Source organism: Hippichthys cyanospilos, chromosome 20 (assembly GCF_059441005.1).
Source record: "Hippichthys cyanospilos isolate Australia breed blue-spotted pipefish chromosome 20, RoL_Hcya_1.0, whole genome shotgun sequence".
In the NCBI taxonomy this organism is placed as follows: domain Eukaryota; kingdom Metazoa; phylum Chordata; class Actinopteri; order Syngnathiformes; family Syngnathidae; genus Hippichthys; species Hippichthys cyanospilos.
The window spans coordinates 16,505,016-16,522,517 of NC_142388.1; positions in this window are offsets into that span (position 1 = coordinate 16,505,016).

Here is a 17,502-nt window from a genome sequence, read left to right on the forward strand (position 1 = left end):
AGCTGAAATAATGAATGTAGTCCTCTTAATTCTTGCTTCTAAAGCATACGCAAACAGAAATTTCAATGTACAATGATGTTTTTAAAAAAAGGGTCAAAATGTGCTCCACTCGGGCTGAAAACGCTGTTGGGGACATTTCATTAATGTTGACTACAAATCAAAAACTAAGCATTTTTCAGCTGAAATAATGAATGTAGTCCTCTTAATTCTTGCTTCTAAAGCATACGCAAGCAGAAATTTCAATGTACAATGATGTTTTTAAAAAAACAGTCAAAATGTGCTCCACTCGGGCTGAAAACGCTTGTTTGGGACATGACATTAATGTTGACTATAAATCATAAACTAAGCATTTTTCAGCTGAAATAATGAATGTAGTCCTCTTAATTCTTGCTTCTAAAGCATACGCAAGCAGAAATTTCAATGTACAATGATGTTTTTAAAAAAAGGGTCAAAATGTGCTCCACTCGGGCTGAAAACGCTTGTTTGGAACATTTCCTTAATGTTGACTATAAATCATAAACTAAGCATTTTTCAGCTGAAATAATGAATGTAGTCCTCTTAATTCTTGCTTCTAAAGCATACGCAAGCAGAAATTTCAATGTACAATGATGTTTTTAAAAAAAGGGTCAAAATGTGCTCCACTCGGGCTGAAAACGCTTGTTTGGGACATGACATTAATGTTGACTATAAATCATAAACTAAGCATTTTTCAGCTGAAATAATGAATGTAGTCCTCTTAATTCTTGCTTCTAAAGCATACGCAAGCAGAAATTTCAATGTACAATGATGTTTTTAAAAAAACAGTCAAAATGTGCTCCACTCGGGCTGAAAACGCTTGTTTGGGACATGACATTAATGTTGACTATAAATCATAAACTAAGCATTTTTCAGCTGAAATAATGAATGTAGTCCTCTTAATTCTTGCTTCTAAAGCATACGCAAGCAGAAATTTCAATGTACAATGATGTTTTTAAAAAAAGGGTCAAAATGTGCTCCACTCGGGCTGAAAACGCTTGTTTGGAACATTTCCTTAATGTTGACTATAAATCATAAACTAAGCATTTTTCAGCTGAAATAATGAATGTAGTCCTCTTAATTCTTGCTTCTAAAGCATACGCAAGCAGAAATTTCAATGTACAATGATGTTTTTAAAAAAACAGTCAAAATGTGCTCCACTCGGGCTGAAAACGCTTGTTTGGGACATGACATTAATGTTGACTATAAATCATAAACTAAGCATTTTTCAGCTGAAATAATGAATGTAGTCCTCTTAATTCTTGCTTCTAAAGCATACGCAAACAGAAATTTCAATGTACAATGATGTTTTTAAAAAAAGGGTCAAAATGTGCTCCACTCGGGCTGAAAACGCTGTTGGGGACATTTCATTAATGTTGACTACAAATCAAAAACTAAGCATTTTTCAGCTGAAATAATGAATGTAGTCCTCTTAATTCTTGCTTCTAAAGCATTCGCAAGCAGAAATTTCAATGTACAATGATGTTTTTAAAAAAACAGTCAAAATGTGCTCCACTCGGGCTGAAAACGCTGTTGGGGACATTTCATTAATGTTGACTATAAATCATAAACTAAGCATTTTTCAGCTGAAATAATGAATGTAGTCCTCTTAATTCTTGCTTCTAAAGCATACGCAAGCAGAAATTTCAATGTACAATGATGTTTTTAAAAAAACGGTCAAAATGTGCTCCACTCGGGCTGAAAACGCTTGTTTGGGACATTACATTAATGTTGACTATAAATCATAAACTAAGCATTTTTCAGCTGAAATAATGAATGTAGTCCTCTTAATTCTTGCTTCTAAAGCATACGCAAACAGAAATTTCAATGTACAATGATGTTTTTTAAAAAACAGTCAAAATGTGCTCCACTCGGGCTGAAAACGCTTGTTCGGAACATTTCCTTAATGTTGACTATAAATCATAAACTAAGCATTTTTCAGCTGAAATAATGAATGTAGTCCTCTTAATTCTTGCTTCTAAAGCATACGCAAGCAGAAATTTCAATGTACAATGATGTTTTTGAAAAAACAGTCAAAATGTGCTCCACTCGGGCTGAAAACGCTTGTTTGGGACATGACATTAATGTTGACTATAAATCATAAACTAAGCATTTTTCAGCTGAAATAATGAATGTAGTCCTCTTAATTCTTGCTTCTAAAGCATACGCAAGCAGAAATTTCAATGTACAATGATGTTTTTAAAAAAAGGGTCAAAATGTGCTCCACTCGGGCTGAAAACGCTTGTTTGGAACATTTCCTTAATGTTGACTATAAATCATAAACTAAGCATTTTTCAGCTGAAATAATGAATGTAGTCCTCTTAATTATTGCTTCTAAAGCATACGCAAGCAGAAATTTCAATGTACAATGATGTTTTTAAAAAAACAGTCAAAATGTGCTCCACTCGGGCTGAAAACGCTTGTTTGGGACATGACATTAATGTTGACTATAAATCATAAACTAAGCATTTTTCAGCTGAAATAATGAATGTAGTCCTCTTAATTCTTGCTTCTAAAGCATACGCAAGCAGAAATTTCAATGTACAATGATGTTTTTAAAAAAACAGTCAAAATGTGCTCCACTCGGGCTGAAAACGCTTGTTTGGGACATGACATTAATGTTGACTATAAATCATAAACTAAGCATTTTTCAGCTGAAATAATGAATGTAGTCCTCTTAATTCTTGCTTCTAAAGCATACGCAAGCAGAAATTTCAATGTACAATGATGTTTTTAAAAAAACAGTCAAAATGTGCTCCACTCGGGCTGAAAACGCTTGTTTGGGACATGACATTAATGTTGACTATAAATCATAAACTAAGCATTTTTCAGCTGAAATAATGAATGTAGTCCTCTTAATTCTTGCTTCTAAAGCATACGCAAGCAGAAATTTCAATGTACAATGATGTTTTTAAAAAAACAGTCAAAATGTGCTCCACTCGGGCTGAAAACGCTTGTTTGGGACATTACATTAATGTTGACTATAAATCATAAACTAAGCATTTTTCAGCTGAAATAATGAATGTAGTCCTCTTAATTCTTGCTTCTAAAGCATACGCAAAAAGAAATTTCAATGTACAATGATGTTTTTTAAAAAACGGTCAAAATGTGCTCCACTCGGGCTGAAAACGCTTGTTCGGAACATTTCCTTAATGTTGACTATAAATCATAAACTAAGCATTTTTCAGCTGAAATAATGAATGTAGTCCTCTTAATTCTTGCTTCTAAAGCATACGCAAGCAGAAATTTCAATGTACAATGATGTTTTTAAAAAAAACAGTCAAAATGCGCTCCACTCGGGCTGAAAACGCTGTTGGGGACATTTCATTAATGTTGACTACAAATCAAAAACTAAGCATTTTTCAGCTGAAATAATGAATGTAGTCCTCTTAATTCTTGCTTCTAAAGCATACGCAAGCAGAAATTTCAATGTACAATGATGTTTTTAAAAAAAGGGTCAAAATGTGCTCCACTCGGGCTGAAAACGCTTGTTTGGAACATTTCATTAATGTTGACTATAAATCATAAACTAAGCATTTTTCAGCTGAAATAATGAATGTAGTCCTCTTAATTCTTGCTTCTAAAGCATACGCAAGCAGAAATTTCAATGTACAATGATGTTTTTAAAAAAACAGTCAAAATGTGCTCCACTCGGGCTGAAAACGCTTGTTTGGGACATGACATTAATGTTGACTATAAATCATAAACTAAGCATTTTTCAGCTGAAATAATGAATGTAGTCCTCTTAATTCTTGCTTCTAAAGCATACGCAAGCAGAAATTTCAATGTACAATGATGTTTTTAAAAAAAGGGTCAAAATGTGCTCCACTCGGGCTGAAAACGCTTGTTTGGAACATTTCATTAATGTTGACTATAAATCATAAACTAAGCATTTTTCAGCTGAAATAATGAATGTAGTCCTCTTAATTCTTGCTTCTAAAGCATACGCAAGCAGAAATTTCAATGTACAATGATGTTTTTAAAAAAACAGTCAAAATGTGCTCCACTCGGGCTGAAAACGCTTGTTTGGGACATGACATTAATGTTGACTATAAATCATAAACTAAGCATTTTTCAGCTGAAATAATGAATGTAGTCCTCTTAATTCTTGCTTCTAAAGCATACGCAAGCAGAAATTTCAATGTACAATGATGTTTTTAAAAAAAGGGTCAAAATGTGCTCCACTCGGGCTGAAAACGCTTGTTTGGAACATTTCCTTAATGTTGACTATAAATCATAAACTAAGCATTTTTCAGCTGAAATAATGAATGTAGTCCTCTTAATTCTTGCTTCTAAAGCATACGCAAGCAGAAATTTCAATGTACAATGATGTTTTTAAAAAAACAGTCAAAATGTGCTCCACTCGGGCTGAAAACGCTTGTTTGGGACATGACATTAATGTTGACTATAAATCATAAACTAAGCATTTTTCAGCTGAAATAATGAATGTAGTCCTCTTAATTCTTGCTTCTAAAGCATACGCAAGCAGAAATTTCAATGTACAATGATGTTTTTAAAAAAACAGTCAAAATGTGCTCCACTCGGGCTGAAAACGCTTGTTTGGGACATGACATTAATGTTGACTATAAATCATAAACTAAGCATTTTTCAGCTGAAATAATGAATGTAGTCCTCTTAATTCTTGCTTCTAAAGCATACGCAAGCAGAAATTTCAATGTACAATGATGTTTTTAAAAAAAGGGTCAAAATGTGCTCCACTCGGGCTGAAAACGCTTGTTTGGAACATTTCCTTAATGTTGACTATAAATCATAAACTAAGCATTTTTCAGCTGAAATAATGAATGTAGTCCTCTTAATTCTTGCTTCTAAAGCATACGCAAGCAGAAATTTCAATGTACAATGATGTTTTTAAAAAAACAGTCAAAATGTGCTCCACTCGGGCTGAAAACGCTTGTTTGGGACATGACATTAATGTTGACTATAAATCATAAACTAAGCATTTTTCAGCTGAAATAATGAATGTAGTCCTCTTAATTCTTGCTTCTAAAGCATACGCAAGCAGAAATTTCAATGTACAATGATGTTTTTAAAAAAACAGTCAAAATGTGCTCCACTCGGGCTGAAAACGCTGTTGGGGACATTTCATTAATGTTGACTATAAATCATAAACTAAGCATTTTTCAGCTGAAATAATGAATGTAGTCCTCTTAATTCTTGCTTCTAAAGCATACGCAAGCAGAAATTTCAATGTACAATGATGTTTTTAAAAAAACAGTCAAAATGTGCTCCACTCGGGCTGAAAACGCTTGTTTGGGACATGACATTAATGTTGACTATAAATCATAAACTAAGCATTTTTCAGCTGAAATAATGAATGTAGTCCTCTTAATTCTTGCTTCTAAAGCATACGCAAGCAGAAATTTCAATGTACAATGATGTTTTTAAAAAAACAGTCAAAATGTGCTCCACTCGGGCTGAAAACGCTTGTTTGGGACATTACATTAATGTTGACTATAAATCATAAACTAAGCATTTTTCAGCTGAAATAATGAATGTAGTCCTCTTAATTCTTGCTTCTAAAGCATACGCAAACAGAAATTTCAATGTACAATGATGTTTTTAAAAAAACGGTCAAAATGTGCTCCACTCGGGCTGAAAACGCTGTTGGGGACATTTCATTAATGTTGACTACAAATCAAAAACTAAGCATTTTTCAGCTGAAATAATGAATGTAGTCCTCTTAATTCTTGCTTCTAAAGCATTCGCAAGCAGAAATTTCAATGTACAATGATGTTTTTAAAAAAAGGGTCAAAATGTGCTCCACTCGGGCTGAAAACGCTTGTTTGGAACATTTCATTAATGTTGACTATAAATCATAAACTAAGCATTTTTCAGCTGAAATAATGAATGTAGTCCTCTTAATTCTTGCTTCTAAAGCATACGCAAGCAGAAATTTCAATGTACAATGATGTTTTTAAAAAAACAGTCAAAATGTGCTCCACTCGGGCTGAAAACGCTTGTTTGGGACATGACATTAATGTTGACTATAAATCATAAACTAAGCATTTTTCAGCTGAAATAATGAATGTAGTCCTCTTAATTCTTGCTTCTAAAGCATACGCAAGCAGAAATTTCAATGTACAATGATGTTTTTAAAAAAAGGGTCAAAATGTGCTCCACTCGGGCTGAAAACGCTTGTTTGGAACATTTCATTAATGTTGACTATAAATCATAAACTAAGCATTTTTCAGCTGAAATAATGAATGTAGTCCTCTTAATTCTTGCTTCTAAAGCATACGCAAGCAGAAATTTCAATGTACAATGATGTTTTTAAAAAAACAGTCAAAATGTGCTCCACTCGGGCTGAAAACGCTTGTTTGGGACATGACATTAATGTTGACTATAAATCATAAACTAAGCATTTTTCAGCTGAAATAATGAATGTAGTCCTCTTAATTCTTGCTTCTAAAGCATACGCAAGCAGAAATTTCAATGTACAATGATGTTTTTAAAAAAAGGGTCAAAATGTGCTCCACTCGGGCTGAAAACGCTTGTTTGGAACATTTCCTTAATGTTGACTATAAATCATAAACTAAGCATTTTTCAGCTGAAATAATGAATGTAGTCCTCTTAATTCTTGCTTCTAAAGCATACGCAAGCAGAAATTTCAATGTACAATGATGTTTTTAAAAAAACAGTCAAAATGTGCTCCACTCGGGCTGAAAACGCTGTTGGGGACATTTCATTAATGTTGACTACAAATCAAAAACTAAGCATTTTTCAGCTGAAATAATGAATGTAGTCCTCTTAATTCTTGCTTCTAAAGCATTCGCAAGCAGAAATTTCAATGTACAATGATGTTTTTAAAAAAACAGTCAAAATGTGCTCCACTCGGGCTGAAAACGCTGTTGGGGACATTTCATTAATGTTGACTATAAATCATAAACTAAGCATTTTTCAGCTGAAATAATGAATGTAGTCCTCTTAATTCTTGCTTCTAAAGCATACGCAGGCAGAAATTTCAATGTACAATGATGTTTTTAAAAAAACGGTCAAAATGTGCTCCACTCGGGCTGAAAACGCTTGTTTGGGACATTACATTAATGTTGACTATAAATCATAAACTAAGCATTTTTCAGCTGAAATAATGAATGTAGTCCTCTTAATTCTTGCTTCTAAAGCATACGCAAACAGAAATTTCAATATACAATGATGTTTTTTAAAAAACGGTCAAAATGTGCTCCACTCGGGCTGAAAACGCTTGTTCGGAACATTTCCTTAATGTTGACTATAAATCATAAACTAAGCATTTTTCAGCTGAAATAATGAATGTAGTCCTCTTAATTCTTGCTTCTAAAGCATACGCAAGCAGAAATTTCAATGTACAATGATGTTTTTAAAAAAAACAGTCAAAATGCGCTCCACTCGGGCTGAAAACGCTGTTGGGGACATTTCATTAATGTTGACTACAAATCAAAAACTAAGCATTTTTCAGCTGAAATAATGAATGTAGTCCTCTTAATTCTTGCTTCTAAAGCATACGCAAGCAGAAATTTCAATGTACAATGATGTTTTTAAAAAAAGGGTCAAAATGTGCTCCACTCGGGCTGAAAACGCTTGTTTGGAACATTTCATTAATGTTGACTATAAATCATAAACTAAGCATTTTTCAGCTGAAATAATGAATGTAGTCCTCTTAATTCTTGCTTCTAAAGCATACGCAAGCAGAAATTTCAATGTACAATGATGTTTTTAAAAAAACAGTCAAAATGTGCTCCACTCGGGCTGAAAACGCTTGTTTGGGACATGACATTAATGTTGACTATAAATCATAAACTAAGCATTTTTCAGCTGAAATAATGAATGTAGTCCTCTTAATTCTTGCTTCTAAAGCATACGCAAGCAGAAATTTCAATGTACAATGATGTTTTTAAAAAAAGGGTCAAAATGTGCTCCACTCGGGCTGAAAACGCTTGTTTGGAACATTTCCTTAATGTTGACTATAAATCATAAACTAAGCATTTTTCAGCTGAAATAATGAATGTAGTCCTCTTAATTCTTGCTTCTAAAGCATACGCAAGCAGAAATTTCAATGTACAATGATGTTTTTAAAAAAACAGTCAAAATGTGCTCCACTCGGGCTGAAAACGCTTGTTTGGGACATGACATTAATGTTGACTATAAATCATAAACTAAGCATTTTTCAGCTGAAATAATGAATGTAGTCCTCTTAATTCTTGCTTCTAAAGCATACGCAAGCAGAAATTTCAATGTACAATGATGTTTTTAAAAAAACAGTCAAAATGTGCTCCACTCGGGCTGAAAACGCTGTTGGGGACATTTCATTAATGTTGACTATAAATCATAAACTAAGCATTTTTCAGCTGAAATAATGAATGTAGTCCTCTTAATTCTTGCTTCTAAAGCATACGCAAGCAGAAATTTCAATGTACAATGATGTTTTTAAAAAAACAGTCAAAATGTGCTCCACTCGGGCTGAAAACGCTGTTGGGGACATTTCATTAATGTTGACTATAAATCATAAACTAAGCATTTTTCAGCTGAAATAATGAATGTAGTCCTCTTAATTCTTGCTTCTAAAGCATACGCAAGCAGAAATTTCAATGTACAATGATGTTTTTAAAAAAACAGTCAAAATGTGCTCCACTCGGGCTGAAAACGCTTGTTTGGGACATTACATTAATGTTGACTATAAATCATAAACTAAGCATTTTTCAGCTGAAATAATGAATGTAGTCCTCTTAATTCTTGCTTCTAAAGCATACGCAAACAGAAATTTCAATGTACAATGATGTTTTTAAAAAAACGGTCAAAATGTGCTCCACTCGGGCTGAAAACGCTTGTTCGGAACATTTCCTTAATGTTGACTATAAATCATAAACTAAGCATTTTTCAGCTGAAATAATGAATGTAGTCCTCTTAATTCTTGCTTCTAAAGCATACGCAAGCAGAAATTTCAATGTACAATGATGTTTTTAAAAAAAACAGTCAAAATGCGCTCCACTCGGGCTGAAAACGCTGTTGGGGACATTTCATTAATGTTGACTATAAATCATAAACTAAGCATTTTTCAGCTGAAATAATGAATGTAGTCCTCTTAATTCTTGCTTCTAAAGCATACGCAAGCAGAAATTTCAATGTACAATGATGTTTTTAAAAAAAACAGTCAAAATGCGCTCCACTCGGGCTGAAAACGCTGTTGGGGACATTTCATTAATGTTGACTACAAATCAAAAACTAAGCATTTTTCAGCTGAAATAATGAATGTAGTCCTCTTAATTCTTGCTTCTAAAGCATACGCAAGCAGAAATTTCAATGTACAATGATGTTTTTAAAAAAAACAGTCAAAATGTGCTCCACTCGGGCTGAAAACGCTGTTGGGGACATTTCATTAATGTTGACTACAAATCAAAAACTAAGCATTTTTCAGCTGAAATAATGAATGTAGTCCTCTTAATTCTTGCTTCTAAAGCATTCGCAAGCAGAAATTTCAATGTACAATGATGTTTTTAAAAAAACAGTCAAAATGTGCTCCACTCGGGCTGAAAACGCTGTTGGGGACATTTCATTAATGTTGACTATAAATCATAAACTAAGCATTTTTCAGCTGAAATAATGAATGTAGTCCTCTTAATTCTTGCTTCTAAAGCATACGCAAGCAGAAATTTCAATGTACAATGATGTTTTTAAAAAAACAGTCAAAATGTGCTCCACTCGGGCTGAAAACGCTTGTTTGGGACATGACATTAATGTTGACTATAAATCATAAACTAAGCATTTTTCAGCTGAAATAATGAATGTAGTCCTCTTAATTCTTGCTTCTAAAGCATACGCAAGCAGAAATTTCAATGTACAATGATGTTTTTAAAAAAACGGTCAAAATGTGCTCCACTCGGGCTGAAAACGCTTGTTCGGAACATTTCCTTAATGTTGACTATAAATCATAAACTAAGCATTTTTCAGCTGAAATAATGAATGTAGTCCTCTTAATTCTTGCTTCTAAAGCATACGCAAGCAGAAATTTCAATGTACAATGATGTTTTTAAAAAAAACAGTCAAAATGCGCTCCACTCGGGCTGAAAACGCTGTTGGGGACATTTCATTAATGTTGACTATAAATCATAAACTAAGCATTTTTCAGCTGAAATAATGAATGTAGTCCTCTTAATTCTTGCTTCTAAAGCATGCGCAAGCAGAAATTTCAATGTACAATGATGTTTTTAAAAAAACGGTCAAAATGTGCTCCACTCGGGCTGAAAACGCTTGTTCGGAACATTTCCTTAATGTTGACTATAAATCATAAACTAAGCATTTTTCAGCTGAAATAATGAATGTAGTCCTCTTAATTCTTGCTTCTAAAGCATACGCAAGCAGAAATTTCAATGTACAATGATGTTTTTAAAAAAAACAGTCAAAATGTGCTCCACTCGGGCTGAAAACGCTGTTGGGGACATTTCATTAATGTTGACTACAAATCAAAAACTAAGCATTTTTCAGCTGAAATAATGAATGTAGTCCTCTTAATTCTTGCTTCTAAAGCATTCGCAAGCAGAAATTTCAATGTACAATGATGTTTTTAAAAAAACAGTCAAAATGTGCTCCACTCGGGCTGAAAACGCTGTTGGGGACATTTCATTAATGTTGACTATAAATCATAAACTAAGCATTTTTCAGCTGAAATAATGAATGTAGTCCTCTTAATTCTTGCTTCTAAAGCATACGCAAGCAGAAATTTCAATGTACAATGATGTTTTTAAAAAAACGGTCAAAATGTGCTCCACTCGGGCTGAAAACGCTTGTTTGGGACATTACATTAATGTTGACTATAAATCATAAACTAAGCATTTTTCAGCTGAAATAATGAATGTAGTCCTCTTAATTCTTGCTTCTAAAGCATACGCAAACAGAAATTTCAATGTACAATGATGTTTTTTAAAAAACGGTCAAAATGTGCTCCACTCGGGCTGAAAACGCTTGTTCGGAACATTTCCTTAATGTTGACTATAAATCATAAACTAAGCATTTTTCAGCTGAAATAATGAATGTAGTCCTCTTAATTCTTGCTTCTAAAGCATACGCAAGCAGAAATTTCAATGTACAATGATGTTTTTAAAAAAAACAGTCAAAAATGCGCTCCACTCGGGCTGAAAACGCTGTTGGGGACATTTCATTAATGTTGACTACAAATCAAAAACCAAGCATTTTTCAGCTGAAATAATGAATGTAGTCCTCTTAATTCTTGCTTCTAAAGCATACGCAAGCAGAAATTTCAATGTACAATGATGTTTTTAAAAAAAGGGTCAAAATGTGCTCCACTCGGGCTGAAAACGCTTGTTTGGAACATTTCATTAATGTTGACTATAAATCATAAACTAAGCATTTTTCAGCTGAAATAATGAATGTAGTCCTCTTAATTCTTGCTTCTAAAGCATACGCAAGCAGAAATTTCAATGTACAATGATGTTTTTAAAAAAACAGTCAAAATGTGCTCCACTCGGGCTGAAAACGCTTGTTTGGGACATGACATTAATGTTGACTATAAATCATAAACTAAGCATTTTTCAGCTGAAATAATGAATGTAGTCCTCTTAATTCTTGCTTCTAAAGCATACGCAAGCAGAAATTTCAATGTACAATGATGTTTTTAAAAAAACAGTCAAAATGTGCTCCACTCGGGCTGAAAACGCTTGTTTGGGACATTACATTAATGTTGACTATAAATCATAAACTAAGCATTTTTCAGCTGAAATAATGAATGTAGTCCTCTTAATTCTTGCTTCTAAAGCATACGCAAAAAGAAATTTCAATGTACAATGATGTTTTTTAAAAAACGGTCAAAATGTGCTCCACTCGGGCTGAAAACGCTTGTTCGGAACATTTCCTTAATGTTGACTATAAATCATAAACTAAGCATTTTTCAGCTGAAATAATGAATGTAGTCCTCTTAATTCTTGCTTCTAAAGCATACGCAAGCAGAAATTTCAATGTACAATGATGTTTTTAAAAAAAACAGTCAAAATGCGCTCCACTCGGGCTGAAAACGCTTGTTTGGAACATTTCCTTAATGTTGACTATAAATCATAAACTAAGCATTTTTCAGCTGAAATAATGAATGTAGTCCTCTTAATTCTTGCTTCTAAAGCATACGCAAGCAGAAATTTCAATGTACAATGATGTTTTTAAAAAAACAGTCAAAATGTGCTCCACTCGGGCTGAAAACGCTGTTGGGGACATTTCATTAATGTTGACTATAAATCATAAACTAAGCATTTTTCAGCTGAAATAATGAATGTAGTCCTCTTAATTCTTGCTTCTAAAGCATACGCAAGCAGAAATTTCAATGTACAATGATGTTTTTAAAAAAACAGTCAAAATGTGCTCCACTCGGGCTGAAAACGCTTGTTTGGGACATTACATTAATGTTGACTATAAATCATAAACTAAGCATTTTTCAGCTGAAATAATGAATGTAGTCCTCTTAATTCTTGCTTCTAAAGCATACGCAAACAGAAATTTCAATGTACAATGATGTTTTTAAAAAAACGGTCAAAATGTGCTCCACTCGGGCTGAAAACGCTTGTTCGGAACATTTCCTTAATGTTGACTATAAATCATAAACTAAGCATTTTTCAGCTGAAATAATGAATGTAGTCCTCTTAATTCTTGCTTCTAAAGCATACGCAAGCAGAAATTTCAATGTACAATGATGTTTTTAAAAAAAACAGTCAAAATGCGCTCCACTCGGGCTGAAAACGCTGTTGGGGACATTTCATTAATGTTGACTATAAATCATAAACTAAGCATTTTTCAGCTGAAATAATGAATGTAGTCCTCTTAATTCTTGCTTCTAAAGCATACGCAAGCAGAAATTTCAATGTACAATGATGTTTTTAAAAAAAACAGTCAAAATGTGCTCCACTCGGGCTGAAAACGCTGTTGGGGACATTTCATTAATGTTGACTACAAATCAAAAACTAAGCATTTTTCAGCTGAAATAATGAATGTAGTCCTCTTAATTCTTGCTTCTAAAGCATTCGCAAGCAGAAATTTCAATGTACAATGATGTTTTTAAAAAAACAGTCAAAATGTGCTCCACTCGGGCTGAAAACGCTGTTGGGGACATTTCATTAATGTTGACTATAAATCATAAACTAAGCATTTTTCAGCTGAAATAATGAATGTAGTCCTCTTAATTCTTGCTTCTAAAGCATACGCAAGCAGAAATTTCAATGTACAATGATGTTTTTAAAAAAACAGTCAAAATGTGCTCCACTCGGGCTGAAAACGCTTGTTTGGGACATGACATTAATGTTGACTATAAATCATAAACTAAGCATTTTTCAGCTGAAATAATGAATGTAGTCCTCTTAATTCTTGCTTCTAAAGCATACGCAAGCAGAAATTTCAATGTACAATGATGTTTTTAAAAAAACGGTCAAAATGTGCTCCACTCGGGCTGAAAACGCTTGTTCGGAACATTTCCTTAATGTTGACTATAAATCATAAACTAAGCATTTTTCAGCTGAAATAATGAATGTAGTCCTCTTAATTCTTGCTTCTAAAGCATACGCAAGCAGAAATTTCAATGTACAATGATGTTTTTAAAAAAAACAGTCAAAATGCGCTCCACTCGGGCTGAAAACGCTGTTGGGGACATTTCATTAATGTTGACTATAAATCATAAACTAAGCATTTTTCAGCTGAAATAATGAATGTAGTCCTCTTAATTCTTGCTTCTAAAGCATGCGCAAGCAGAAATTTCAATGTACAATGATGTTTTTAAAAAAACGGTCAAAATGTGCTCCACTCGGGCTGAAAACGCTTGTTCGGAACATTTCCTTAATGTTGACTATAAATCATAAACTAAGCATTTTTCAGCTGAAATAATGAATGTAGTCCTCTTAATTCTTGCTTCTAAAGCATACGCAAGCAGAAATTTCAATGTACAATGATGTTTTTAAAAAAAACAGTCAAAATGTGCTCCACTCGGGCTGAAAACGCTGTTGGGGACATTTCATTAATGTTGACTACAAATCAAAAACTAAGCATTTTTCAGCTGAAATAATGAATGTAGTCCTCTTAATTCTTGCTTCTAAAGCATTCGCAAGCAGAAATTTCAATGTACAATGATGTTTTTAAAAAAACAGTCAAAATGTGCTCCACTCGGGCTGAAAACGCTGTTGGGGACATTTCATTAATGTTGACTATAAATCATAAACTAAGCATTTTTCAGCTGAAATAATGAATGTAGTCCTCTTAATTCTTGCTTCTAAAGCATACGCAAGCAGAAATTTCAATGTACAATGATGTTTTTAAAAAAACGGTCAAAATGTGCTCCACTCGGGCTGAAAACGCTTGTTTGGGACATTACATTAATGTTGACTATAAATCATAAACTAAGCATTTTTCAGCTGAAATAATGAATGTAGTCCTCTTAATTCTTGCTTCTAAAGCATACGCAAACAGAAATTTCAATGTACAATGATGTTTTTTAAAAAACGGTCAAAATGTGCTCCACTCGGGCTGAAAACGCTTGTTCGGAACATTTCCTTAATGTTGACTATAAATCATAAACTAAGCATTTTTCAGCTGAAATAATGAATGTAGTCCTCTTAATTCTTGCTTCTAAAGCATACGCAAGCAGAAATTTCAATGTACAATGATGTTTTTAAAAAAAACAGTCAAAATGCGCTCCACTCGGGCTGAAAACGCTGTTGGGGACATTTCATTAATGTTGACTACAAATCAAAAACTAAGCATTTTTCAGCTGAAATAATGAATGTAGTCCTCTTAATTCTTGCTTCTAAAGCATACGCAAGCAGAAATTTCAATGTACAATGATGTTTTTAAAAAAACGGTCAAAATGTGCTCCACTCGGGCTGAAAACGCTTGTTTGGAACATTTCATTAATGTTGACTATAAATCATAAACTAAGCATTTTTCAGCTGAAATAATGAATGTAGTCCTCTTAATTCTTGCTTCTAAAGCATACGCAAGCAGAAATTTCAATGTACAATGATGTTTTTAAAAAAAGGGTCAAAATGTGCTCCACTCGGGCTGAAAACGCTTGTTTGGAACATTTCCTTAATGTTGACTATAAATCATAAACTAAGCATTTTTCAGCTGAAATAATGAATGTAGTCCTCTTAATTCTTGCTTCTAAAGCATACGCAAGCAGAAATTTCAATGTACAATGATGTTTTTAAAAAAACAGTCAAAATGTGCTCCACTCGGGCTGAAAACGCTTGTTTGGGACATGACATTAATGTTGACTATAAATCATAAACTAAGCATTTTTCAGCTGAAATAATGAATGTAGTCCTCTTAATTCTTGCTTCTAAAGCATACGCAAGCAGAAATTTCAATGTACAATGATGTTTTTAAAAAAACAGTCAAAATGTGCTCCACTCGGGCTGAAAACGCTTGTTTGGGACATGACATAAATGTTGACTATAAATCATAAACTAAGCATTTTTCAGCTGAAATAATGAATGTAGTCCTCTTAATTCTTGCTTCTAAAGCATACGCAAGCAGAAATTTCAATGTACAATGATGTTTTTAAAAAAAGGGTCAAAATGTGCTCCACTCGGGCTGAAAACGCTTGTTTGGAACATTTCCTTAATGTTGACTATAAATCATAAACTAAGCATTTTTCAGCTGAAATAATGAATGTAGTCCTCTTAATTCTTGCTTCTAAAGCATACGCAAGCAGAAATTTCAATGTACAATGATGTTTTTAAAAAAACAGTCAAAATGTGCTCCACTCGGGCTGAAAACGCTTGTTTGGGACATTACATTAATGTTGACTATAAATCATAAACTAAGCATTTTTCAGCTGAAATAATGAATGTAGTCCTCTTAATTCTTGCTTCTAAAGCATACGCAAAAAGAAATTTCAATGTACAATGATGTTTTTTAAAAAACGGTCAAAATGTGCTCCACTCGGGCTGAAAACGCTTGTTCGGAACATTTCCTTAATGTTGACTATAAATCATAAACTAAGCATTTTTCAGCTGAAATAATGAATGTAGTCCTCTTAATTCTTGCTTCTAAAGCATACGCAAGCAGAAATTTCAATGTACAATGATGTTTTTAAAAAAAACAGTCAAAATGCGCTCCACTCGGGCTGAAAACGCTGTTGGGGACATTTCATTAATGTTGACTACAAATCAAAAACTAAGCATTTTTCAGCTGAAATAATGAATGTAGTCCTCTTAATTCTTGCTTCTAAAGCATACGCAAGCAGAAATTTCAATGTACAATGATGTTTTTAAAAAAAGGGTCAAAATGTGCTCCACTCGGGCTGAAAACGCTTGTTTGGAACATTTCATTAATGTTGACTATAAATCATAAACTAAGCATTTTTCAGCTGAAATAATGAATGTAGTCCTCTTAATTCTTGCTTCTAAAGCATACGCAAGCAGAAATTTCAATGTACAATGATGTTTTTAAAAAAACAGTCAAAATGTGCTCCACTCGGGCTGAAAACGCTTGTTTGGGACATGACATTAATGTTGACTATAAATCATAAACTAAGCATTTTTCAGCTGAAATAATGAATGTAGTCCTCTTAATTCTTGCTTCTAAAGCATACGCAAGCAGAAATTTCAATGTACAATGATGTTTTTAAAAAAAGGGTCAAAATGTGCTCCACTCGGGCTGAAAACGCTTGTTTGGAACATTTCATTAATGTTGACTATAAATCATAAACTAAGCATTTTTCAGCTGAAATAATGAATGTAGTCCTCTTAATTCTTGCTTCTAAAGCATACGCAAGCAGAAATTTCAATGTACAATGATGTTTTTAAAAAAAACAGTCAAAATGTGCTCAACTCGGGCTGAAAACGCTGTTGGGGACATTTCATTAATGTTGACTATAAATCATAAACTAAGCATTTTTCAGCTGAAATAATGAATGTAGTCCTCTTAATTCTTGCTTCTAAAGCATACGCAAGCAGAAATTTCAATGTACAATGATGTTTTTAAAAAAAACAGTCAAAAATGCGCTCCACTCGGGCTGAAAACGCTGTTGGGGACATTTCATTAATGTTGACTACAAATCAAAAACCAAGCATTTTTCAGCTGAAATAATGAATGTAGTCCTCTTAATTCTTGCTTCTAAAGCATACGCAAGCAGAAATTTCAATGTACAATGATGTTTTTAAAAAAAGGGTCAAAATGTGCTCCACTCGGGCTGAAAACGCTTGTTTGGAACATTTCATTAATGTTGACTATAAATCATAAACTAAGCATTTTTCAGCTGAAATAATGAATGTAGTCCTCTTAATTCTTGCTTCTAAAGCATACGCAAGCAGAAATTTCAATGTACAATGATGTTTTTAAAAAAACAGTCAAAATGTGCTCCACTCGGGCTGAAAACGCTTGTTTGGGACATGACATTAATGTTGACTATAAATCATAAACTAAGCATTTTTCAGCTGAAATAATGAATGTAGTCCTCTTAATTCTTGCTTCTAAAGCATACGCAAGCAGAAATTTCAATGT